Source organism: Lissotriton helveticus, chromosome 1_1 (genome assembly GCF_964261635.1).
Source record: "Lissotriton helveticus chromosome 1_1, aLisHel1.1, whole genome shotgun sequence".
NCBI classification, from domain to species: Eukaryota; Metazoa; Chordata; class Amphibia; order Caudata; family Salamandridae; genus Lissotriton; species Lissotriton helveticus.
Genome location: NC_136057.1, coordinates 86,527,937 through 86,554,979, shown reverse-complemented (window position 1 = coordinate 86,554,979; position 27,043 = coordinate 86,527,937). Strand labels below are relative to the sequence as shown.

The window sequence follows — 27,043 nt, the reverse complement described above, 5'->3', positions numbered from 1 at the left end:
TTGTATATGCAATCAAATGCCCCTGCGGCAAAGTGTATGTTGGCAAAACAGAGCGCAAGGTGAAAACGAGAATAACGGAACATAAGAGCAGGATCCGAAATATGAATTTAACATCCCCATTAGCTTATCATTGGAGAGAAGCAAATCATACGATTTCCCAGCTACGTTTCTTTATAATTGAACAAGTACCCATCAAATCAGGGATTGACAATCACCAAAAATTGTTGCAACGAGAACTATATTGGATCAAGTACTTGAATGCGATGCACCCCAACGGGCTTAATGACAAATACGATCTATCATGTTACTTGTGAATATCCAAAATCTAGATTTAAAACAAAAACAAGCTTATAACAACAAGGGCACTCAGCAGTGATCACTAAGCTTAATCCAGGGAACACCTTAGATGCCGGTATTTGGTAGGGTTATGAGCAAATAGACAATAGGACAGAATTAATGATTGAAATGTTAACGATACCACATGTTGTCATAGATATGTACTTTTGGAAAACATTATTGTGATTTTTTTATAACAGTACATAATACCAAGTATAATGTGATATTCGAATATTTACACTACATGATGTTTTTTTGATTGCAACTAAACATGGTTCAAAAAACGACATTGCTCATAAAATGGAACTGTGACACATTTCAACACAGTATATTACACTATATATGACATCTGACATTTCGGTAGTAATTAAACATGACAGTGGAGGTATCTACGATTAGCGAGAGTCATTAAAAAAACCAACACTATCCCATATAGACACTAATAGAATAACAAAGTTGCACGTTCCAGAAATACTGTAGGGATTAACTGAGGCATAGCGTTAAAAAGGATTCGGTAGTGTCTATGTGTTTGCGGATACTAGTATGGGTGAAGGTAGAGTAATACGGGAATTTTACCGGAATAAATCACCATACTAAGATGGCGCCCGTAAATAGTCTCTAGATGACGCATCTATGGTTCTAGTCCTATGTTTATTTCGTAATACCCGGATGGGTTCAATAATAAGAGCATTGATGGCGGCTTGCTTTAGAGACCGGCAGCGTTCGAGCTTGCGGAACGGTTCATCTAGTAAAGAGCAAATGATTGGAATACAGGTACGGATATTGGTGATTATTTCAAGTTCGAGGCCAGTAAGACGTATTGCGCACGGCGGAGCCATTGACATAAATCTCTTTGGTATTTTTTCAGATAAGACTGAAGAAAAGAGAATTAGGTATGTACAGAGTCAAACAGCATTGCTTAGGTTTATAGCAATATAGCAAGCATTAACCAAGCGTGTAATATTTGTTTTTGCAGTGGTATAAGTTTGAGAAATCACAATAAGGTACGTTGACGACTGGATATTTGGCAGTGAGCAATTATATCGAGTAGTTATCTTTCGTTTATGGTAGAACGGTTACAAATGAACCACACTGTTTTCTTTATTGACAGAAAAAATAGCGGTCATTGTGACATTGACGTGTTCACATCTCTTTTTGGAAGGTAATTTCATACAGGTATGAATCACATGAAAATACACTAATGTAAACTCCCATGGGCAATCACACATGATCATTTACATTTTGAACATTTTTATTTTTTGCAGATTGACCCCTGATGAAGGCACCACCAAGGTGCCGAAATGCATTGGGTTTATTGAAAATGTTTTTATGTTTATACAATAATGTATTGTTGGAATGTACATCAGTATAATAATGATTGCATCAGATATGTAACAGTTGCAAACAAATACACACTGTTCTAATATTGAATGTATCAAAAACGATGGTATAAAAATAATATAAGGTGAATTAAAAAACCTCATGATACCAATAAAAAAGACTGATGACTACAGTGAATAGTAACATGAGAGATTAAGGTGCGGAGCACCAAGTGCACAGTGCGTGATTAGATGGGCTAGCATACCCATCATAATTCAAATTTTTCACAAAGGAGTGACTATCCTTATTAATCACAGCACCGATTGAGTAACATTAATGACCTAGAATACAACGGCGTGCTCCTCACAAACCCAATAACTACAGCGCCGGCTCATATGGCAGTCAGAATCTCAGCTATAATGAATGCTTTTTATTTTGATTCTGTGAATTATCAGTGAGTGTGTTTTGAAATACAGCAGCCTGCCAGGCTGTGACCTAGACTACTGCTAGCTGACTATAATTATGAAGGGTAAGGCAGCGGAAATCTGTGTCGGGCCTCTCACATCCTACAAGACTAGACCCGGGTCCCGCGTGGGACAGAAAGATCCGCCTGGCCAGTGATGTTCCTCCTTTGCCTCAATTGCCAGCAAAAAGCCTAGGGCCCAGTGGGTGTACTAAGGCTGGTGAAAGCTGGAATGACTAATTGCTTTTCTGCGGGTGTAACGTTGTGTTGAGCTCCCCGTCTTTTTTTGCCCATAGAACACTGGCCCGTCCCCTCAACAGGTATCCGAGGCAACATGTCCCTAGTTCAATTTCCTACCTGCCTGGGCCCCTGGAACTGTTGCTGTCACCTGGCAACTCTAGTACTTTGAAGCTGGTGACATCCACCAGTTCAAAGAGCTCCTCTCACGTCCAGCGTGCCTCCTGATTCGACTGAGAAATCACAGCAGTCAGCATGAATCCTTATGAGTTACACTGTTTGTTCTGCATGTGTAATACAGATATAGACAAACAGATTTAGCTTCAACAGTCGATATCACAGAAACAGCTTTAAACCATGGCACGCATGGCGAAAATTAATGGTGAAACTATAGGTGACACAGCTATTGCTTATGAATGGTTTTAGGCGTGTTTTAGATATTTTAAATAGTTGCAGCAGTTAACAGTAGTGCTGTGCCTCTGACTGCACAAGGGCACTAGGTTAGTGCCCTTCCATTTCTGGTGCTATACAGCACTTAACGTTTTCGTTTCTTATTGCTCAGATGGGTGTAATTTCTGATATTTATATGCTCTCCTCTTCTTCTTCGCTTAATTATGCTGGCCAGAAAGTGTCACTCATCGTCATTGAAATGTCACTCATAGCAATCTGAAACCTTGGCAATTATGATAAGGAATAACCCAAAAACACAGGGAGATTAGAAAAAATCAGTTCTTTAAATTTTCGCTTTGACATATGACTTAAGGCCACACTGTATTTGGTCTTGTGTATGAAATTGCATGGTATATTTCTCTATTTACTTTGCTATGTACCATGATGTGCATCTGAAAAACGTGATAAATAAAGCGTTAAAAAAATAAAATGAAAAATTAATAAGCTGTCCAGTTTAATTGCACCACTATCACATATTCTCATATATTTAATGACCTATAAACTGTCACTTATAGTTGAAAACTTTCTATAAATACTCTTTAGACCTCTGCATCAGTGTTTTGAAGATGCTCATGTGAAGTGAAACTGTAAATACTTTCTGAGACCTTTAAAAACCCAGGCATTTCCTGCCACAAAATGCTTGTTTGTGTATATTCACTCCTGAAGACTAGATGTGATGGTTCTTTAAGTGGCCAGCAGAGGGCGGGCCTCGCCTGCTGAGATGAATTCACTGAGCACATTGCATGAAATGGAGAAGGTGTTCCTGTTCCAGGTCAGCAGTGGCAGAGACAGTACAAGCAGCAGATGTTGACATCATTTCCTGCCTCTCCCTCTGTGTCCAGCCTGCTGCAGAGGAGGAAGGACACTCTGTCTGTCTGTGCAGCTATCTACATCTTCAGACCCTCATAGACCCCCCTCCTACCCCAGATTCCAAATCTGCACCTGCCCCACCCCAGCCATAGGAGGAGGAGAGAGCCTGGAAATGTCTGCACTGGTTTCTGCTTAGGTAGGAGATTGTCAGCACCTTGTACTGTGTTTGTAGAAATAGACTGAATAATCCTGGAGGAAATCTCCTTCAGGAGCAAGGCTCTTCTATCCAGGGACATTTGGGGTGTTTATGGTCATCATTTGTGTAAAAGAGGGGATCTGTGCACTGCACTGAATCTGAATGCACTGTGAGAAATATGTTCACACTGCACTGCATCTTACTACACTATGAGGAATCTGTACACTGCATCTTACTGCACTATGAGGAATCTGTGTACGCTGCACTGCATCTTAATGGACAGTGACAGATCCAGTCCTGCCAAGTATCACGCATCAGGTGTGACACTAACGCATTTCAGTGTGGTGGTCCGCATCACCGCACTGAAATGCGTTGTCACGCATATGATGCATTCCACATTATGTGTCTGCTGAAGTGCTGCCTTAAACTGAAGTGTGTGGCAGCTATCAGCACGTCGCCCCTGGCCTGCACACACAGCTCGTGCTGGCTTGGTGTGCCCGCAGTTAAACTACGGGCCGCTGGCAGGCAGCTCACTGTTCTGCTACAATGTATCTTAATCCCCGGCGCCACTCTGCTGGTCAGGTTGTAATAAATCTGGCCGCCCGGCCGTGTCGCTGCGGGGTGACGTCATCTCCTGTTGCCGACGAGATTTTGAGCTGCTGGGTTTGTGCACAGACCAGGCCACAATCATAATCATGGCTCTCTTTAAGCAGCGCTGCTGCTTGCATCAACCTGGCCGCCCGCACTGTAGCCCTGTCATATGGCCGCCACCAGCTGCAAATCCGAAATTGCCGAGCCTGGGGTCCGAGTCTCTCTCTAGCGCACTCTGTGCCTGAGCGTCACCCAGCTGTGCAGCAGCCAGGGGCTGCCAGCACTGGACAGACGTGTCACACTCACCAGGCCGCCAACCGAGAGCGGACTATCCTGCAGTGGACTGAGGAGGTGGGCGCCAAACAGAAATGATTGTTGCCCGCGGGAGTCAGTTGCTCGGGGCCTAAGGAGCCTGGCTCCTGCCATGAATGGTTATATCTGAAAAGGAAACCAAGCCTGACATGGTAAGTAACAAGTGTACACTTTGTAAGTAAAATGTGTGCAGGCTGCAAAAAACGGAGAACTGATTTGGGGAACTGGAGCCGATTTTTTACTGGAGCACCTGGTTAAGTTATTCGGAATCGAATTTTGACAAGTTTTACAAGTTTTATGGTATGAAAAACTTAGATCCTGTATATTTTATGGAGCCGTGCTTCCTAGGAAAAAATGCATATTACGGTCATTGTTTTTTGTTTCACGAACTTCTACGATAGATTTCTTTTTTAAGAAAGCAGTTTTGCCCTAGCCAAAGTAATGTTACTATTATTTTAAATTTTAACTCCTTCTTCTCACATACGTTTATGTGCACTGTGTGTTGCCATATCGAGAGGCATCGACTTTGACACCATGTCGAATCATTTTATACATTACCACTCACAGGTTTTTTAAAACATGCCAATATGGGAATAGTGACTCAAACCATGTATGGTCCAGATATTACAGTCCTGCATAACCCAGATAGAGATTTCCTATGAAAAGATTATCTAACAGACAAATAACATTATTATACCTTGACATCAAAATATATATGTGAAATTCCTGGCTGATAGACTTACATTGTTCCTTACATTGTTCCATATGTAAATACATACAGTGTATGTCGGCCACAGCAGAGTGGTTGCAAGCCAATTCACTCCAATTCAATGGCGCAAAGACGGAGATATTGCACTGCTCTTCAGACCGACTCCCTCGCCCATTGCCGGAAGACTTTTGGCCTATTTCCATTCCAGGCTCGGTGGAGGCGGCAGACTCGGCCCGCAATCTGGGAGTCATGTTTGAATCGAACCTGCAATTGGAGGTCTCGGTGAATAGGACTGTTGGGACATGTATGGGTCTGCTCTGTGCTCTACGGAAGATACTGCCGCTTCTCCCGCGGGAAGCCAGAGTAGAAGTAGTGCGTAGTACCATTCTCAGTAGGTTAGACTACTGCAACGCACTACTTCTAGGAGCCCCAAAGGTCTTGATCCTTAAATTACAAAGGGTCCAAAATATGGCGGCTAAACTAGCTCTGTCCTTGCCTCGCTCGGCCTCTTCTGCCGGAGCTCTGGCAGTATTACATTGGTTACCGGTCCAGCAGAGGATCTCCTATAAGGCTCTATGCCTGATTTTTGGAGCTCTGCATGGTCAAGGACCAATACCACTGCAAAACCTCTTTTCGTGGTATCAGGCTGCCAGACCTCTGAGATCCGCCTCAGCTTTCTTAGTGAAAATCCCAAGAATAAACAGAGTGAGAATGGGCGGCCGCGCCTTCAGTTTTACGGCCGCCACAATGTGGAACACTCTACCTTTAACACTGAGGAGCAGACAAAATTTGATTTTATTTAAAAGGGACCTTAAAACCTATCTCTTACCTAGAGCAGATTAAATTGTAGACCAGATGGTGGAACTGATCTCAGCGCCAGGATACCCGCTGGGTGACAGCTGCGCTTAATAAGCATTAAAATACATACATACAAATACACACTGACCAATCGAGCTACATCGGGGACAAACATTTGGTAATATTAGGAGGGCAGTTGCAGACACAGTCACGGCGCCTGCTGCAAAGTGTTGAACAAGTAAGTAGCAGCCACCCTGAATGTGTGTCAGACGCATTAATGGCAGAGTGGCGCGATCAGGCAGCTGCATTTCAGAGTGGGTGCTCACTAAGGAGACCAGCATTTATGATGTAACTCACTGTTCATGGATGATGATGTTGTGTGGTCGCCTCTTACGTTACAAGGGCACTAGATTACTACCTCCATGTCTGGTGCTTTAGAGCAGTTTTAAGATCTTGGAGTTTCTTGTTGCTCAAATGGGTATCATTTCTGATATTTATATGTTTCCCTCGTCTTCATTGCTTGATTTTGCTTGCGAGAAAGTGTCACTCATTGTCACTGAAATGTCACTCATAATTACACTGAAATTATGAAAATGTCACACATAGACATCCAAAACCTTGGCAGCTATGCAGATCGATGCACACTGCACTTTACAGCATTATAAGGAATCTGTGTCACTATAGTGCATCTTACTGTACTAAGGAATTTGTGCCACTCTACTGCATCCCTCTGCACTGTGAAAAAATGTATTAAATTGCACTGCATCTTAGCGCTATATGATAAATCTGTGCACACTCTTTGCTCGGCTCTCGCTGTTAGATTGTTGACTTGCCCTCCTGTACCCCTGTGTCAGAAGCATGTCCACCTGGCAGCTGAACGTCAAGGCTCCCCTGTTGCCCCTTTGCCTCTGTTTTCATATCTCAGTCTAGGTAAAACCTTAGTAATTGCAATAGTTTCCAGCGGCATAGGTTGGCTTATGCAGATGTTGGCGAGTTGTCAGTCACTCTTCTTGGCCTCTCCTCTCTGTACTGAAATCTTTATGATCACTTGCTGTAAGATTGTCTGCTCTGTGCAGAATAGTCAGTAACTACTCAGCACACTGTAGATGTCTGAGCAAAGTCACATGTGAAGTTATAGTTCTTCCCCATAGTTTGGAAGAATTTGGCAGCTTTTTCAAATATGTGACTGCCCACAAGCAACCAGGGCTACTTGTTTGACAATGCTACAAGGGGTTGCTTCACTCTCTCATCAACAGTGTGTTGATGAGGATTGTGCTAGGATATGAAGCCTACATGAAGGATTCCAAGAGACTCTTGAAGTCATTCTGCTCTAGTTGTCACTTCAGCAGGAAGGGGAGAACAAGATGAGTGAGCAGAAAAAGCAAAAAGAGGCCAGAGAAGAGAAATAAGAGGGATACAGAGAGAAAACACACGAAGGGTGGAGAAAAGAAATTAATACATATTGGCCAAAATGTGAAAGAAAGAAATTTGCACGAGAGCGAACAAGAGTTCTAAAAGATGGCCAGAAAAAAAAATCTAATGAACAATATTCATAAATACATAAATTCAATAAATTCATAAATTCATAAATTGCCAAAAGTTGAATTATATTTTAGGAGCTAAAAATGTGATTTAAGTGTGACGTGAATGTGAGTCTTCAAGTGTTATAGGTATAATGTGCTGTTTAGTGGTACCAATACTTGAACCAACTTTATAGCTTTGGATCTGGGATTTAATCCCAAGCACCGAACGGTGTAATGAACCAACGGGAGGGATCAATGTATTTTCGGGTTACCAATCTCAGCTCAAGTGAGATAGTTAGGAGGTCCCAGGCTCCAACCGTCCTCCTTTATAAATGTGTTTATGCACATACTGCACAGATCTGTGTTACCTTTGTACCAAACATACCAATCCTAATACATTCTGTTGGAGGTGGCCCTTTCTAGGGTGCTTTCCCTCAAATTCTTTTTTTGCTTTTGTCCCTCCTGGTTTTCCACTGATCTATGTAATAGCCTAAGGACTTTTATCGCTTTTTACACTGCCATTTAGTGCCAAAGTGATGTGCTTGTCATATACATACTGGTGATTGGTGTATACATGATTGGCTAATTTGAGTTTGTTGTTAGTCCATTGTCTAGAGGTGAGACTTATACCTAGGGCATGTAACTCAACACCTTCTCCGTGGGCCTGCAGAACTGGTTATGCCACCCACGGAGGTAGTTCTTCAAATGTGCCACAGATTTGCCATGACGGGGCCTGTGTGTGTAGGTTACTGTTACTAGGCTTGACATTTAAGAAAACGCTTTCCAAGGTTCTGCATGTCTCTTGCTATATCTGAGTACTCTATGGGGACAGTGTGCGGTGTCGGTAAAGGGAAGGGGTTGGCCTAACGGCTAAGGCGCTCGACCTCGGAATCTGGGTTCGAGTCTCAGTAACAACGCCAAAAAACCCCTGTGATTCTGGGCAATTCACTTAATCTCCCCGTGCCTAAAAAAAAATGAAAGTGTGTCCTCATGTAACGAAACTGGTGCTATGTAAAGCGCTCTGATAACTGATTCGGTTCGGTTCTAGTTCGCGCTATATAAAAACTCTGCAAAAAAAAAAAAAAAAAGGGTATGTGCGTGTGCCTGCTACATACACTGATAGTGAATGGCACACAGTAGTGTGTTTGGCACAGTAGGGCCTGCTCCTCGTATTGGATTGGCCTGAGGGATCTGTGGAAAGACCATTGAGCAGGATTTCCTGCATGCAGAAGAGTGTCAGTATAGTGTTTGATATCGATGAGTTCTGCTCCGGTGGTGTGAGTGAATTCGACATTTTGACGGTGGAAATACCATTTTGGGAAAGTAGGAATGTCTGTATGCCTATCCACCTGTCTCCAATTCACAGCTGGCTGCTGGGGGGATGGCTATATCTGTGCATTTCTGATAAGAAAGCCATAAACTAAGGGCTCAAGGTATACTGTAGACCTCTCACTCTGAGGGGCCTTCCTGTGTTGGTTAAGAGGGGGTGGAAATGGCATCTGCATTCCAAGTGGCAGGGTTGTGGCCCCACTAAAGATACTGATCAAGCCTCCCAGGGTAGGATGTCAGACATGACAACATTTAGAGAGGGCCCGTGCATTTCAAAGGTGGCCTTTTGAGCTGATCTCATCTTCATAGGTCATTGTGGGTGCAACCACTGGGGCTCTGCCTTTAGGAGTTAGAAACGCTTTGGGGATTGGAAACATACTACACTGGTTCGATGCTGGGACATCAACAAGAAGAACTATTGGGGCAAGGGGGCTGCAACTGGATTATCTGCAGACTACTGGTGGCCTGGGGCCTGTTATCCTTTAGGAAGGGGACTATCACTTGGTGAATTTTGCCTGGATGTTGCTGGCCTGCATCTAATTGGCAACTGTTGTAGCCCAGGTCCCCAAGCACTCTCCAAGGGCTGGTTGACTGGCCTCCTGTCCATGAGTTCCCAGGGACAGAAAAGATCTCCCCGTTTCCACAAGATCATAAGGACCGCACAGGGTGATGCGTAAACATGATCGTCGGCTGGGACAAGGACCCTCCCGACGTGTGCAGTCATCAGACTGTGCTAAAGAGTGAGCTGGTAAAGTTCAGTGGCACACCTGGGGTGGCTATAGCGTGACAAGTTTGACGAGTGCTGGGGACGTTTAATGAGGCCGAGAGGCTCGAGCTTTCAGCCGGAAACCACTGCTAGTTAGTATTCCTTAGCGTATGGTTTCTGAACAGTGTTGAGAGAAGTTTGCAGAGCCTGCGATAGCCAAGCTGGCAGCATAGACTGTATCTGACCTCCAGATTGGGAGGACGGCAGTGCCTGACATCACGCCACAAGGTACTACGTTGTTAAGGATGGCGTGACTGAAAGGTCTCCTTGTGCCTTGTGTGCACCCACGACTTGCTCCCTGGAGTAACTGTAGCTCCCACCTCTGCCAGAGGCGAAATCATTTTCCAAATTGTATAGAGACACATGGAGGCAGCACCAAAGTCAAAGTAATTTGCAGAAGCGAAAGGTGGTGTATAAAAATATTTTTCTTTTTATTCGTTTTTTTCTTTTTGCAAGGTGCACAAAAACAGCCAACGCGTTTCGATCCCCAGCCTTGGGGGCTTCGTCAGGGCTGAAACCAAATGTGAAAATATATACATATATTAATAATACATACAGACATATAAAAAAATACAGAACATGATTTACAACATTAAAAGACAATTAGCACAACAGTTATAAGGGGAGATGGCACCTCAAATGAACAATGAACAGTACATATAAACACTAAAAATACGATACAACCATCATTTGAATTAATATCCTACAGTCAAGTAGCATGGTCACATAGATCTACCAGTTTTTTTTTTTAAAAGAGAGGGGGGAGAAAGAATGGGGGGGTGGCAAAATTTTTAAAGAGAAAAGACTTGGTAAAAAAAGGAAGACAGTGGGGATGTGAACAAAGGAGCAGAGTAGAAGAAAAAGACTAGACCAATAACGTTAAGAAAAGGAAGAGCTTTACCCACAGATTATCCAAACACTTTTTGCAATACGTTTTTAACAAAAAGCCTTACCAAGATCAAGTGAGCTGAAACCTGTATAGGTCCTAGGATCGGGTAAAAATAGCGACGTCCATTATGGTATAGCTTGACCAGCGTTGTACATGGAAATATAGTTTGAACGAAATCCAATAGAACAGAGATAGTGCTCTTTAGAGTTAGAAACAAAGGAAATTTGTATTATCAAAAACTCGTACCATATTAACTCATGCACAATTTATCAAAGGCTGTTAAGTGACAACTGGTAGAGATGATATAGGACACAGAGTACAAAGCCTCACCAGAGAAAAATCGCTGTAGGAGTCAAATAATCCACGTATGTGTCCAAGGACGTCAGGGGGGTCGTAAGTCACTACAGTCAGAAGGCGGTAATATGCAAGAACCTGTAAAGGTCACCTGAAAGATAAGAAAACGTACTAAGGTTCCTTTGGTCAACAATAGGAGGGTGCAATTGTATTAAAGGGCGATACAACTGAGCACAAGAGCATATCACGATTGTACACAGCCCATAGTGTAATCTCCAAATTGGGAGCATGCCAGCTTCTGGTGTTGCAGAATTTTTCCAGTGGGGAGGATAGTGATCCTGCACTTGTGAAGGTGCCACTGGGTGCCTGAGGACCTAATCTGCATGGATGAAAATACGTAACTGTTTCCTTCCGCTTTAGGTGGTCCCTTAATGTAATTAACATGTCAACAGTAGGGGCAATGTGTATCGTTGGCTGGTGTAGTTTGAGTGGCTGAGCTGCTAAGTCACAAGGTGTAGGGAGAACCTGTGATTTCTTGACCATTACAAGTATACGGAGTACGCGATAATGGGAATGTTGTTGTTTATGCAAATGTGTTAGCGGAAAAGTGAAATACCTCTTAACAGCCTGGATATATGTTTCTGTTGCTTTTGATGTGGAAGGGATTGCTTGTATTTTGTGTATGTTGCTTACAAGGCTGAAGGGATAATGGTGCAAGCAAACACCCAGGACAATTATATATATGTTAGGACAATTATATGTAGGTTAATGCCGTTCTGCTGCTAATGGAAGAGTTTGAACTGTAAAGTATATACGCTATGTGTATGTCATTTTGATTTCAGTGTGTGTGCAATACAAAGCCCAGTGTTGTATACATACCATGTGGAGTCTTTTTGTAGAATCCACAGGGTGTTGCGAGGTTGAGGGTTGTACCAACACTTTACACTTTGACCCGGAGGATAAGCCTGACTGCTCTGTGTCAAGCTATCCAAGGGTGAGCGTAGGTTATGAGACAAGTGTTTCATACTCAACCTATCTACAACAGTGGATTCTGCCTGGCTTAGATGCATATTAGCCAGAAACCGCTGGGTCTAACAAATTCCTAATAATAAATACATTGAAAAAAAATGTAAGCTGCACCAATTTTGCACCTCAATCTGTTCCAACTCTAGACATGTTTTTGAAGAGCCATGTCTTCAGCTTATTGCTTAGCTCAAGAAGTGAGGAGGAGGCTCTGATGTGTTGAGAGAAGTCGTTCTACGCTTTATGAGTGATGTATGAGAAGAGTTGGCCTCTGGGTCTGTTTGTGTGTATGCATGAGATGTGTCTGAGTATGAGTCTGGGTGAACGGAGTTGCATAGGGGGTTGATGGAAGGAGATGCAGTTGTTCATGTAGGCAGGAATTTGTTGGGTAGTGTCTTGAATGTGTGGGTGAGGAGTTTTAACTGTGAGCACTTATTTATCTGGAGCCAGGGAGCTGTTATATGTGTTCTGAGTGGGAGGTTGAGGATACGTCTGGCTGCTGTGTTTTGGATGGTTGCTGCCTTCTGGTGAGCTGTTTGATGATTCCTGCATAGAGAGAGTTCCCGTAGTCCAAACTACTGGTGATGAGTGTGTGGATGACTGCCTTATGGTGATTCTCAGGAGCCATTTGTTCTTGAGGGTGTGGAAGCAGTGACGGCATTAACCTGGGCGAACATGTCCACCTTTTTGTTAATGATGATCCTTGGGTTGATGGCGCAAGAGCTAGAGGTGAGAGTAGGCCGTAGGTTGGATGGTGGAGTCCCATGGACAGGTGATGTTTCCAAAGATCAACACTTCAGTCTTGTCAGTGTTGCGTCTGAGACAGTTAAACTTCATCCTCGTGGCTACTTCCTTCATGCAGGCAGTGAACTTGTTCCTTGTGTTCTGGATTTTGCCCGAGAGGGACAGTATTAGTTGTGTGTTGTCAGTGAAGGAGAGGATATTGATGTAGTGGGTATGGATGGCGTTGGCCGGTGGGGTTATTTAAGTGTTGAATTAAAAGTGTTCTGCTGAGGAGTGATCCTTGAGGTACTCTGCAGATGAGATTTCCAGTTTCCAAAGAGTATGATGTCCGGTTGACTGTCTGAGTTCTTTTTATCTGGAAGGAGCAGATCAGTCACATGCAGGGCCTTGAATCTCAAACTTGTGAAGGAGCCTGATCAGGATTGAATGTGGTACCATGTGACACACCACCAAGAGGTACGATAGAATGACTGCCTTACTCTCTCCTCTGTCTAAGTTCATGCAAATGGCGTAGGTAGGTTTAATGAGTGCTGCTTCCGTGCTCTGGTTGGGCCTGCATCCAGACTGGGTGGCCTGGAGGAGCTGGTGGTTGCTGAGGTAGCTGGTCAGACACTTCTTGATGGTTTTTTTCTAGGACTTTGGCCATGTATGGTAGGAGGGTGATCAGTCAGTAGCTGGAGAGTTTGGTGAGATATGCAGAGGGTTTCCTCAGCAGGGCAGTGACTGCTGCCTGCTTCTAGGTTTCTGGGAAGAGGACCGCAATGATGGAGTCATCCAGGATGGGAGTGAGGACTTCACTGATGGTGGTTAGACCTTTGTTGAAAGTGTGGTGGGGGCATGGGTGTCAGGGGGCCCCACAGTGGGTGGTCTTCATGGTTGCGTCAGTCTCATTTGTGGTGATGCCGTTCCACATGGTCAAGGTCCATTCATTAGGTGAGTGAGATTGGAAGACTGGCTGCGAGGTTGCTGAAGTCAGGTTAAAGGTTGAAGTTTCCGTACGTGGATGTGATCGCCTTCCAAAATAAGTTAGAGATTGTTGCAATGGGTCCTGTAAGGGGAGATGGTGCTGCTGGTGGCTGTAGCACTGTGAATTTTCTGATTATGGAGAAGATTTATTTGGTGCTGTTGTTGCTGGCTTCAATGCATTGGGTGTGAGCTGTTCAATTGGCATTTCAGACACGCTGGTGGAAGCATGTCAGGGCAGATTAGAAGACGTCATTTTCTGCGGTATCTTGGATCATTCTCCACTTACTTTCCAGTTGCTTACAGTGCTGCATCACCACCCTGAGTTCTTCTGTGTACCAGCTGGCTTGCTTTTGTGATCTTGATTTTTTTTCTGTGCTGGGGGTGGGGGGGGGGGGGGGTCAGTCAGGGTATTGGTGCAGGTGGTATCCATTCATTGATGTTTTTGATGTCTTCCACTAGGTTCCTGGTATGCTTTGAGAGGCGTATGGAGAGTGCAGAAGCCCAGTCGTTCTCTGGGATGTTCTTCCTGCATCAGCAATCCTGTCCAGAGGTGGTGGTTCTCCTGTGATCCAGGTTGGTGAGCTGGAAACTCAAAAGGGTGCTGTCAGTTCGGGTGATAGGCCTTTGTCTGTAGACTCTGATGTTGTTTAGTGTGGAGAAGAGAGGGGCCAGGAAGTGTTTGATGGTGTGGGTGGGTCTAGTGATGTGCTGAGTAAGTTTGGGGTTCGTAAGGCTTTTGAGGAGGGTAATCTCAGAACTAGATAAAACACACACGATGGACTAGATTCATTGCAATTTCCAGTCTTTCTGTTACACAGAATTATATCTGTATTTTACTTTGGGACTGTGAAGTACCATAAATAAATAACCTATAGAGCTATATTTACCACTAGCCCCCAATACCAATTACCAAATAATCAGTCAGTTGGCAGTGAAGAAAGTTCAATCATTTATTAAACAAAAATACTCTGTAGAGGAACCTCTCTGACCCTCACACCTCGGGTGCGCAGAGAAGACTGCTGGCTTATAGTCAAAACAGAACATATATACTTTCAGATCAACACATGAAGTCACTGTACATGGAAAAGTACAAGCTGGCCCAGGGGGCCTCAAGGAAGGACCATATATGGCATACAGGATTGGTTCAGAATACCTCTATTCTTATAGTAAGGTCAGAGGGGTGACTCCCTTTTGTCCTGGCGCCCGGGAGTGGAGGCACAGAGCCTTTCGGAATGCGCTTATCACATTCAAAGCCAGATGTGACCTTGAGTCCTTGGGGAAGGGAAAAGACAGTCTACCTTTCAGCTGCTCTCTGCAACTCAAATAATGAGATCCTGTCAGCAGAATAGAAATAAAACGTGACTACAGCTTAGGATAGGACATGGCCAACAAAATGGCGTCTGCATGATTTTCGGCCTAACTCGTTAATAACAAAGGGGAAACAGTACGATGCTCCTAATATCACTAAAGAAAATACACGAGTAAATATACATTATATAATATATGAAAGGATATATAGGTACATCATGCTAACAATATATAATTGTATCTAATGCTACTGAAAGGGAGGGAAATCTGATTTTTCATCCCTCACCTGCTGACTTTTGATAATTCACTCTGTTGTTAACCTAGAAAGACATAAGTCGGCTAGGTCACTTTAATTCTTCCAAAAAGTTTGACGACGCTGAATTCTTCAATCTCTGACCCAATGAGAACCTCATTTAGTTTGTGAACATCTGAGGCGAAAAAAGAAAATTGGGGTTTTCCCCAAACGGGATTCGGTCCGTGTGAAGGTCACCTTCTTCAGATAGCAACCGTTGTATACTCTCTGATTAATTATTTGATGTCTTGAATACTACGTGGAATACCCATCCAGTCTTCTGTGATCCATACTCTTTACCAAGAGACTAAAAATGGCCAAAGTGTACCCCAATCACATTGAGAGTGGATAGATCCCCTTCTAACAATGCTATGATGTGACTGGCTGTGATGGCAGTAGATTATTGATCAGTGTTCACTTGCACACCTAAGGGGAATACTGCTGGCTGAGGGTGGGGAGGACAGGTATGTGTCTGTCTGGCTGGCTGTTTGTTGTTACTTGCTGGTTGTGCTGTGTCTCTGATGTGCCTGACAACCTGACCATTTCTATTGCTATGGCTCCCCTACCTGATACTGGAAGTAGGTGGGGGATCTTGAAATCCCTTTCATTGTAGGAGCAGTTTTCCTCTGAGCTCAGTGAAATCCAGCTTCCTTTTTTTCAGTCAATTTGAGCTCTGTGACTTTATCACTCAAATGCCAATCAGGAGGAAGGTGACCTAGAGCACCTCTGAGTCACCTGATCTTTGAACCGCTCAGCCAGAAAAGGAGCAACATCTGACTGGAAGCAAGCTCTGTAACTTCTTCATGAGGCACCTCCTTCCTGGAGGTGGCTTCAAACCAGTGAGCCACCACAAACCACTGGCCACTTCCAGCTCAGCTGGCCTCAGAGCAACAACAAGCATCATCCAGGGCAGTGGTGCTGTAGAAACACACTTTCTGTTGGTCGTTCTATGACCACAGGTGTCATGGCACCTACCGTTGCGGAAAATGACGTCCCCAATGCCACAGCCCGAACCCTGCACAGATGGATCACTGATAACAACACCCTATCCCCCCTCAAGAAAAACAACAACACCCACCCCAAGAAAGCTAGATGGTTTATCACCGAACTTCAAGAGTGCAGACGCACCTGCTGCCAGCTTGAAAAGGACTGGAGGAATACCAAATCCACAGAAGCCCCCAACAACTTCAGAGCCGCCACCACAGTCCACCACCAACTCATCAGAAAAATGATGAAAAAAAGCGCTCGAAGACAGAATCTCCACCCACGTCCCCAACAGCAAAGCATTCTTCAACATCAATAAGGAGTAAGCTTGATCTGTCTGTCCAAGCAACCGTAGATGTATCCATGAGAAGGCTTCTGTTCATGGTACTTAACCAGGGTCAATCACATCATTGGTAGACGTGCCATTAATTTCTACCCCATCTCGGGCAATTGGGCACTCCATGTCATCCCCACTGGATAGCCAGCCTGTGCCAACCGGCACTAGAGAGAATCTCCTCATGCTCTGGATACTTCCTCCCAACTATAGTCCTGTCAGCACCTGTGTCAGGGTAATGACCTTCCTCCCTTGGAGGCTAGCTACGGACAGAGACCCAATGTTATTTGAACGTCTGTGTCCCCTTTGAAAATGGTGATTGCTGCTAGATTGAATCCAACAGGGAGCTATTACCCAAGTCAACACACTCGGTATAATGGGTGCTGCTGAGACACGTCTGTCACCTGATAGTTCTTTACTGAATTGCCACTCACTGTGACCCCTGTAGCAAGTTATCCCTTTTGGCTTGAAAGAATGTTCTTTCATTTTTGTACTGACTTGAAATCCAATTCCCTCTTTGACTGTGTCATACCCCTGGGAATGTTATACTGTTCATACGAATATAGTAGGACTGTGTATTCTGGGCAACATAAATGTCAGAATATGGTAATTTGGTTCACACGAATCATCAGGCATTTTGGGCCTGGTTCCTAACTAGCTCACAGTGCCCCATCTGACCCCCCTAAACTTACTAGGATACCAGATGGTTAAGATGGTACATAGCATACCTGACTGTCGTGTATCACAAAGCCAGCCTGTGTAGAATGGTTAGCTTCCATCTTTTTGAGACACTTGTCATGAAACGTAACATAGAATGCATATGATACAATATTTTTTCAAAGAATATATGTGATTTGACAATGCCGTCATGCCATTGTCCACAACAACCAATGCATTTTCCAAATTAATCCTGTCAATTTGTCTTAAGTGTTCAGCAGGGTCCTGCTGAGAAGTTTTCCACAGTTCATTGTAAGTGGAGTGTATGAATCTGTAAGAATGTGGTGACCTAAGACCCAAGAAGAAATTTTGTAAATCCATGTCATCAGAAAGGAAGTTTAGATGTTCCTTAACTACAGATAATGTGGAATGTTGTAACCATTGCTGCGTGGAAGCAGGTTCGGGTTATCAAAAAGTAGAACAGCGAGGCTTGGCAGTCAGGAACAGTTTAAATTAATTAAACAATAATGGCCAGGAATAGCTGCCACATCTCCGACAGCTTCGTGCTGGAATTCACTTTGCGTTAGGTTCATGGCATGTTTTATTCTGTACGCCTGGTGCAATAAAGTGAAGCTTGCCCCCCTTTGGGCAGGAAATTCTGGTACAGTGGGTCATAAAAATTGTGTTCAGATACTTTATTCCACTCTTATAGAAGGGACCATTAATACCAACTGGATGTCACATTCTGAGGTGGTCCAGGTGTGTTGTGTATGTTATCTAGAGTAAAGCTTACTGCAAATACATTGTTTGGGCTTTACCTGATGAGTGCAACTAACCGGCTGCTCTGACATACTCCATGGCCGGAGTGCATGCTCTCAGCTGTGCATTTATTTGTGTTTGAGTGTGTGCATCTGACTTGTTGCTTTAAGTATTAGATCCTGGGACCACATGTGATTTTTCTGTTGCAATCTTCCTGGTGTGTTTGAGGCTTATTCCATGTCTGATGTTTCCATCACGGTAAGTTCTAGGAATGAACAGAGGACAACTGTGTTATGTTGATCTGATAAAGGGTCACTCTGGAACTGTAACCAGTGTTTTATGGTGATTTAGGTAGTACAGGCAACAGTTGTTCTCTGGTGTTCTGGACTCCTAAGAGCGGGCCCTTTTTATACATTAACCCAAATCTAACAGTGCCCCTTCCTAATTGAGTTATCTACTACCCTGGCTGTTTGTGTCCGTATCTTGAGCATGGACGGTTCCTGTTTCTGGCTTGTGGTGTGAGTGTTTCCCTTGGCATTGTGTGTCCTATTTTCAGGGAAGCCTTCTTTACGCAGGCCCATTTTAGTTGCACCGTGCTGCACAGCAAGAGCAAAATTGAAACCCCTGGTAACGATGCCTTACATCAATTCATTATCAGTAATTGGGCAATTAACGACAGGCTAATGAAAATGATCAAATAAAACAACCCCCCTCTCTAATTAACTTTTCCTAGTCCGAATGACTGAGTATAACAAATTTGCAGTCATAAAAGAGATGAATGGGGTTTCCAGGGAATGAATTACTGTAAGGGCTGAAGAGTAAGAAAATAGACTCAGTTTTGTTAACATTGGGAGAAGGAATTTCTTTCTTTACATTTTATAAAAACAACAGAAGAATAAAATATGAGACATTGTTTGAGTAGACAAGCCATCACAAGGACATATCAATAGATTATTTAGTTCATGTTCTTAAAATTAAATCTCATCCTTGTTAAATGATATTGATGCATGTTATAAGAGACAAAGTAGAGAAATTAATCCTGTCCTGTGGGCACCCTAGGAAGTGTCTGGTAGAATATAGCTGTGACTTTACTTTGATTACATTGCCATCTTTCTAACTCACATTTATTAACAAAAGCCTCTCTTAACTCAGTTTTAGAGAATGATAAGCATTTAGAGGGTGTTGTGTACAGAAAAGCTAGGCCCAAATCTGTGAAAGACTTCTTGACATATGCTAGCCAAGGAATACTAATGGCTTGGTCAAGGCTGAAAATATCTTTTATTACAGCTTGATTCAACATAACCGAGTCCCTTTTCCAGATACCCTACCATAGGTGGAGAGGGGCCAGTTTGATTGTGTCAATAATAAAAGGGAGGTCGAGTTCTTTGTGGCCAATCAGGTTCGAGCAAGCCAGAGTAACTGGAAGCAGCATTTTTAACAAACTTATCCTCCACTTTCTGCAGAGCACCCAATTCAGTTCTGCCCCATATTTCTGCTCCGTTAGGGGCGATGGCTATGGATTTTGACAAATAAACTTCAACTGTACACTTTTAACACTTGTATTATACTTGTACTTGCACGTGTATTTTCATACTAATATTTTAGAGGTCCGTTTATTGTATATGTCCGTTTTGACAGTTAGAGATTGAGCTACTTTCCACATTCCAAGATGTCCGCCATCTTCACATACATAACTCCAGTCCATTTTCCACTGTTCACTTTTTTAAAAACACGTGACACTGCTTGTAGAGCACTAACGATCACACACCGGCAGATGAACACACACAGCGTCCGGACACCGGGCGGGACTGAGACCATACCGCAGGAGTAGGTGACTCACGCACCGTTTGACAGTCTAAGTGCTCTTTAAAATAGAGCGAGAGAGAAAGTTTTAACGCGTTTAGCGCCATCAGCACGGCATAGGTTTTTTTTCATCTAACTTTATAGACAGATGTGAAAGCTCATAGCGGACTTGGGGCAATTGACAATTGGTAGTTTAAAGATGCATAATAGAGGACATCAGACCCACGCTTACTAGTGACACTTTTTTTTACAGAATCTAGTTGCAAAGCATCAGCCTTTCAACATTAACCTAGTGAGTATATGCATGTATTTACACCTAGGGCTCACATTGATTATTTTCACTGATTATTTTCACCATTAACTTTGTCCATCACATCAGTTCACGCTGCTGCACTTTTTTTGTCATTACAAACAAGATAACACTTAATCACCCACTAAAAGCTTGATATGGTTTTTCAGGGCTCCACAAATCCACTCGCCCGCTCACATTTGCGAGGGAGAATGGATCAGGACGAGCTATTTTTAGGTCCTACTCGCCCTTTCTGGCGAGTAGGAAGTCAAACTAACTTTTGTCCTCTGTCTTTGAAAACAGAGCAAAAGTGAAAAGATAACATGATTTAAAGGCACTTTTATTGCTCATAAGGGGAATGAGCAATAAAGATGCCTTTAAATCTTGTTATCTTGTCACTTTTGCTCCGTTTTCAGAGACGGAGGTCAAGTGGGTTGCAGTCAGGTCGAGGGGATTTTCCATGGTACTAGACCTGCAGGACTAGTACCATTTTTCGGATTTGTCGAGCCCTGTTTTTACCATTGGTCTTCTGAGTATCAGTAAGCACATATTGTTTGAATTCCAGGAAGTTCTCCCTGATGAAGAGCAGGAGATGCTCGAAAGGCATTGGAGATTACGACAAGGGAATGATGAATATATAATTTAATGTCTGCAACTACAATGAATATATTAGAAAGCAAAGGATATATTGCTTAACATGAATGAATACATTCAGTAATTGTTATCAATGGAACTTTTGTATTGAAATTTAATCAGAACTATACTAAAGAGTGCCCCAAAGGGGGATGCGACCAGGTTCTATGGAAGCACAAAAGTAGAGTTGAATTTAAGACGTTCCAGGAAGGAAAAGTCACCCCACGGTGCACCCGCGTAAAAAGAAGAATATTTTCTGTTAACTTTTCTTACTCTTCTTACAAAGTGAACGGTTGTGCGCACCATCCACTTTCTAAATATCTTTTGGAATATCTCACTAGTGTTGTAAGCTGATAACACTCAGCTAATTATTTCCCTGCCAGTAGTCGACTGGCTTTTGTGCCAAATCTAAAAACTTTGGTGGCCAGATGGATGCATGACAACTGTTTAAAACTTAACTCCAAAAAACAGAGACCCAGGGAGTACCCAGCCTACCTGCCTAGATGAAGTTTTACATGCCGTCCAGAACACAGAGCTTCGCCAATCTAAACCTGACCCACATCCCTCATCATAGCAGAGCCAGAATGAGAGGTTGCTCCTTCCATGTCTTAGATCTGACCCGATGGAAATCTATGCCTTCTAACCTAAGAAAGATTCAATAGCACTTACTGATCCGGAAACAGTGGAAGACCCGGCTCTTCTCCATCTGGGTTGACGATTTTGCCTCTCTGCGGCTGTGTTTCTTAGGATCCTTTTATGTCCCTTGCCTATATTGTCTGACACCCGGACCCTCACCTTCCCCTCAGGGCAGGAGGTCTCCCGGTGTTGTGCATTCTAAGGCTCTGCTCCCCTCTTGTAAAGGGTCAAAGTGGTAACATCCATGCAGTAAGTGCCTTTATCAGCATCAGAAATAAGAGACAGTGCACACCAATACCCAGTCCAGTAAAGCCCTGAAACAGACCCTAATAAAGGAGCATGTACCTACATGTTCGCCTCCCCTGTTTGTACCTCATAAGTATCTACCTGTGCACATCCTCCGTTTGTATGGTCTGGGCGAGCTTCTCTAAAGATGCCTAAGATCCTTGTACTGCCAACCATGGCGTTTGACTATCAGACCATTACCTTATGTCTGCTGTGTGCATCGACCCCTGCTTTAGCTGTCAATGAACCCTGCTGAGCGAGTACACAGACATAAGGGATTATGGTAGATGATGAACAGGGATAAGGTAAAGCTGAATGTAAGAAATGTGGAGTTGTGTAAATGCTGCACTCACCCTCAAGCAACGGACATCTTGTCCGACTTTACCAATGCTCCATCCACCGACAGAGAAGCATACTGGCACCAAACTTAAAACATTGTCAGAAACCATGGTAAGGGAGAAAAAGACAAAACGCAGACCTGTATTCTCAGCAGAGATATCGCAGGTATATTACAGGTTGTGATGGGATCTCTATAATAAATGCTGCAATCTTCCAACAAATGCTTGAGCAATCCCTAGGAATGTGACAAAGATAACTTAACAAACAGAAAAGTAAAGACAGGAGTTGGAACTTCAGCTGCTACAGTGTGAACTGGAAAGTATTGTCAAGAAGAGTGTGAATGGAGCTACATTTCTTATATACTTCCTGAAGCATTACCATTATTATATACTTCCTAAAGCGTTACCTTTATTATATCCTTCCTGAAGCGATACCTTTATTATATACTACCAGGAGTGTTACCTTTATTATATACTACCAGGAGCGTTACCTTTATTATATACTTCTTGAAGCGTTACCTTTATTATATACTTCATGAAGAGTTATCTTTGTCATATAGTTCTTGAAAGGGTTACTGTTGTTATGCAGTTCCTGAAACTGAAGTGACAGAAGCACATCCTGATCCATCTCTTTTTCCACAATCCCTTCTTTTTTAAATGAAATCTTGGCCATGTGCATCTTCCAAAAGCGGTTCCTCTAGCAAGAGGGCGCTCCGTGAGTGCTCTTTCTGTGCTAAGTTACTCTGTGAACACTGGAAAATCACCTCCTTTTCTGAAGTAGATAAGAGTGAAATGTTCAAAGGAAGATTTAGTTAAATATCTGTGTATGGTGAAATAGTCCTTGGTAACTTTCAAAAATGGTAAAGAATGATGTATTTTACAACTAGTTAAATATTGTGTATGCACATTCTCTTACATTTCCATTTAGTGATTTTAAATCTCTTTACATCCTATAGGAAACCGGCCTTGAATGCACAAATGATCGTGAATAATTACAGTAATCGTGCAAATCTGAAAAAAAGCGGTTAATAAAAATGAGCTCCAATATTCAGGAAAAGATCTGCACAGTCAGAGACTGAGGAACCTGAACATAAACTGATAGATCCTGGAAGAAGCAGTCCAGAGCAATTCAGTGGATCTAAGAGTCTGAGCTGTGCACGCAACAGGACTAAGAAATGACCTCTAGAAAATTAAGGCAACAACACCGACAAACTACCTCCTGAATAAACAGGCCTCCACCACCAGCTTTGATCATGTGTTCGGTATGAGGTGGATAGAGCATTGCTCTGCTTCCTGTAATGAGGGCAGACTACCATTCAGTGTTATAGGTGTATTGTAATCTCTTTCTAGCCAAACCACAGGAGCAAGAGAAAATCACAATGGAGTGGAGCCAGACAACTGAAGAGTAAAGGAAAGAGAGGGTCTCTGATCTACAACAGACTGAAGACTAATCTTTACCCGCAAACATGCAAAACCACCTAAAATAAGCTTTACTTGCCACAATTATAATAAATGTACTTGGTGAGTTTTGCATTTCATTGTGAAATCTCAAATCAAGCATCCAAAATACCACACACAAGCAGGGAATGTGAGAATAAGACAAGGGCTTTATCAACCATGTTAGCTCCTCAGGACACGCAGTCATGGGATGGAGACAAATATAAACCCGACCCAGAGACACTTCATACATATGCAGCAAGAGCTTTAGTTTGTCATCACTACTAAAGAGCCATCAGCAAACACACACAGGAGAAGCAACGTGCAATTGCAATGAATGTGTGAAGAACTTTAGTCAGTTAGCACTCCTAAAAGATCATCAGCGAACACACATGGCGGAAAAACCGTACCATTGCACTGAATGTGTGAAGAGCTTCAGTCGGTTATCACAACTCCAAAGACATCAGTGAACACACACTAGGGAAAAAGCATACCGTTGCAATGAATGTGGAAGTAGTTTTAGTGATTCCTCAAATCTCAGGATTCATCAGCGAACACACACAGGGAAAAAACCATTCCAGTGCAGTGAATGTGTGAAGAGCTTCAGTCGGTTATCACATCTTCAATCACATCAGCGAACACATACTGGGGAAAAACCATACCATTGCAGTGAATGTGGAAGTAGTTTTAGTTATTCCTCAAATCTCAGGAGTCATCAGCGAACACACACGGTGGAAAAACCATTCCAGTGCAGTGAATGTGTGAAGAGCTTCAGTCGGTTACTAGACCTACAGAAACATAATCGGACACACACTGGGGAAAAACCATACCATTGCAACGAATGTGTGAAGAAATTCAGTCAGTTATCAACCCTCTGGAGCCATCAGCGAACACACACAGGGGAAAAACCATACCATTGCACTGAATGTGTGAAGAAATTCAGTCATTTATCAACCCTCCGGAGCCACCAGTGAACACACACTGGGGAAAAACCATACAAGTGCAGTGAATGTGGAAATAGTTTTACTGATTCCTCACATCTCAAGAGACATCATCGAACGCACACAGGGGAAAAACCGTTCAAGTGCAGTGAATGTGTGAAGAGCTTCAGTCAGTTATCACATCTCCAAACACATCAGCGAACACACACTGGGTAAAAGCCATTCAAATGTAGTGAATGTGTGAAGAGCTTTAGTCGATTAGAAAACCTACTAAGACATCAGCAAACACATATTGGGGAAAGCCCATATAATTGCATTGAATGTGGAAGTAGTTTTAGTGACCATTCGACATTAAAAAACCATCAGCGAACACAACTCGGGGAAAAGCTTTTCAAGTGCACTGAAAGCACGAAGAGCTTTAGTCGATTATCAATTCTACGAAGACATCAGCAAACACATACAGGAGAGAAACCATACCATTGCAGTGGATTTGGAAGTAGTTGTGGGAAGGATTTTCAGCAAACTACAGGGATTAATGGTAAAACCTATAAACACAACACACTTGAACAAGTTTAACAAGCACAGAGTAGAGATTATTTCTAGCTGATTTTGGTGTTTGGTCCCTTTGTGCAACAACTGGTTCAATGACAGCTGCTAGAGAACAACGTTCAAAGGCAGAAAAAGTAAAAGTAGGAAATTGTGACCTGTAACTGCGAGAGATCATGCTTGCAGCGCACACCATTTACATCCGAAGCTCTGACGCGGGGCAAATGATGCTCATTTCACTCATCACATGCATCTGTAAATGAACCCACCCTAGTGGGACTTCCCAACAGGTGTCCAATATCAAGCTGGACCCTTGGGAAATTTGCTGGCTCACCGCTGAATGTAAATGATTCACAGTAAGATTAATTGTATATGAACATATTTTAGACCTTTCTTATTTACAGAAAATCATTCAACCAAATCATAACTGGTGAAAGGACAAAATCCGTGCATGATGCCAAAATTATTGATCAGAAAGAAAGCAGTTGAAAAGTTTAGTTCTTAATAGGTTTCTGAAAGCTTGACGATTAGGTAAAGATTGAATCTTGAGCAGTAAAGAATACAGCTCTTGGAATTCAGAAATATCAACCCACTGCTTTACATTTCTTGATCCTTGGCATTGGAAAAGAAATCTGGATTCATAAGTAAAGGAACACAAAAGATACTGAGTTTTGAAACAAATGATATTCAGGTTTGCATTTACTAGCTTTAAGCCCAACCCTTTTTAACATCTATATCCATCCTCTGGGAGCAGTGGCCAGGAGCAGAAGATTAGCTGTGGTATTTTAAACGGATGACACACAGCTGGTGGTGGCATTATCTGACGACTCTGGGCAGGGTGCACTTAAGTTTCAGGGAGATTTAACAGATATTGATAGTGGAGAAATGCATCCGAGGCTCTCTGTATTGCCCACAGAATCATGATTCTCCAATCTCCTGCTATTCTGGCTAGCCTTATGGTGTCCTATAGACCTACCCGTCAGCTGCGCTTCAAGGACCAGCATCTAGTGGTTGTTCCTCGGTTAAGCTTTGGAACTCCCTCCCTGCACATATTAGAAACATTTAAAAACATTCTCTCTTCCGTAAAGCCGTCAAAACTCTCTCTTCCCTGCATAATTGCCTCCTCGGTGTTCTTGGCTTGCTTATGGCAGTGACATTTTAGCACTGGTACGCCCGTTGTTGGGGCAGCTGCGCGCTTTATAAAACCATTTAACATAACATAACAAGCAGAACGAACCCGTTGTTTTATAAACTGTCAGTGAATGAATGGACATAAAAAGTATGTGCTGCCTCGTTAGCCAACAGTGAAACTTTGTGATGTAGTTGGGGCGTCCTCAGACCACAAATAAGATGGATTGTAGCATTCTGAATCATCTGTAAGGTGCTCTTGTGTTGCTGGAGCTGCCAAATATACAGTGTTCTCATAGCCCAGCCTTGCATAGAGGAAGGAGTTCACCGATATAATATGTACTTCAGAAGAAAGGATACATCTTCAGTAGTCAAAGATAGTAGAAACGAATGCTTTCCACCAAGTTCATTTCAACAAAGTGCTGAGTCCAGGAAGTTCTTCCTGCTGCCGACCATCATCATCACTACCGTCACCACCCACCCAGCGAGGAACAGCAAGAAGACGGCACTTCAGCACGCCCATCCTTATACATAACACACTACAGGGGTTTGCTCCAGGGTCAAACCCACTTTAGTTTTACGTTAACAGCAACAAGTTCTAACCTGGACAATTTATATTTAGGAACAAGTGGTTTTTACAGCCATTAGTGGCATAATGCATTTGAAACCCAATACTTTATGAATCTGCATTAATGATACATAACCAAACATCATCCACGTATGGACATCCAAGAGCCTTTAAAAACCACACTACAGAGGTGTGTACCAGGATTTACTTTAACAATAACATGAACTAGATTATGATACAGCAAGAACAATCATGCTGTTATGAAATGTACACAATGATGACTAGATTTTACTTATTAATAAGAAATGTATGTTTTTTGATATGTAATAAAACAACACATTTATTTGAA

The 27,043-nt window shown here is 42.9% G+C and overlaps 2 protein-coding genes and 1 pseudogene across 2 annotated transcripts in view; 2 read left to right on the top strand and 1 right to left on the bottom strand.

The window, feature by feature from the left end:
* Positions 1 to 1,029: 1,029 nt before the first annotated feature.
* Positions 1,030 to 27,043, top strand: LOC144758827 (uncharacterized; annotated as a pseudogene).
* Positions 3,629 to 27,043, top strand: part of LOC144754117 (uncharacterized) — a 72,779-nt gene continuing 49,364 nt past the window's right edge. Inside the window, exons 1-2 of the mRNA XM_078641720.1 lie at positions 3,629 to 3,812; positions 14,216 to 14,329. The gene's annotated coding sequence lies outside the window, so the exon portion shown is untranslated. The remainder of the gene's footprint in view (positions 3,813 to 14,215; positions 14,330 to 27,043) is intronic.
* LOC144753669 (uncharacterized) overlaps positions 10,315 to 27,043 on the bottom strand; it is a 248,402-nt gene continuing 231,673 nt past the window's right edge. Inside the window, exons 4-6 of the transcript XR_013594538.1 lie at positions 11,060 to 11,174; positions 10,794 to 10,928; positions 10,315 to 10,351 (exon numbers count right to left, since the gene is read on the bottom strand). The gene's annotated coding sequence lies outside the window, so the exon portion shown is untranslated. The remainder of the gene's footprint in view (positions 10,352 to 10,793; positions 10,929 to 11,059; positions 11,175 to 27,043) is intronic.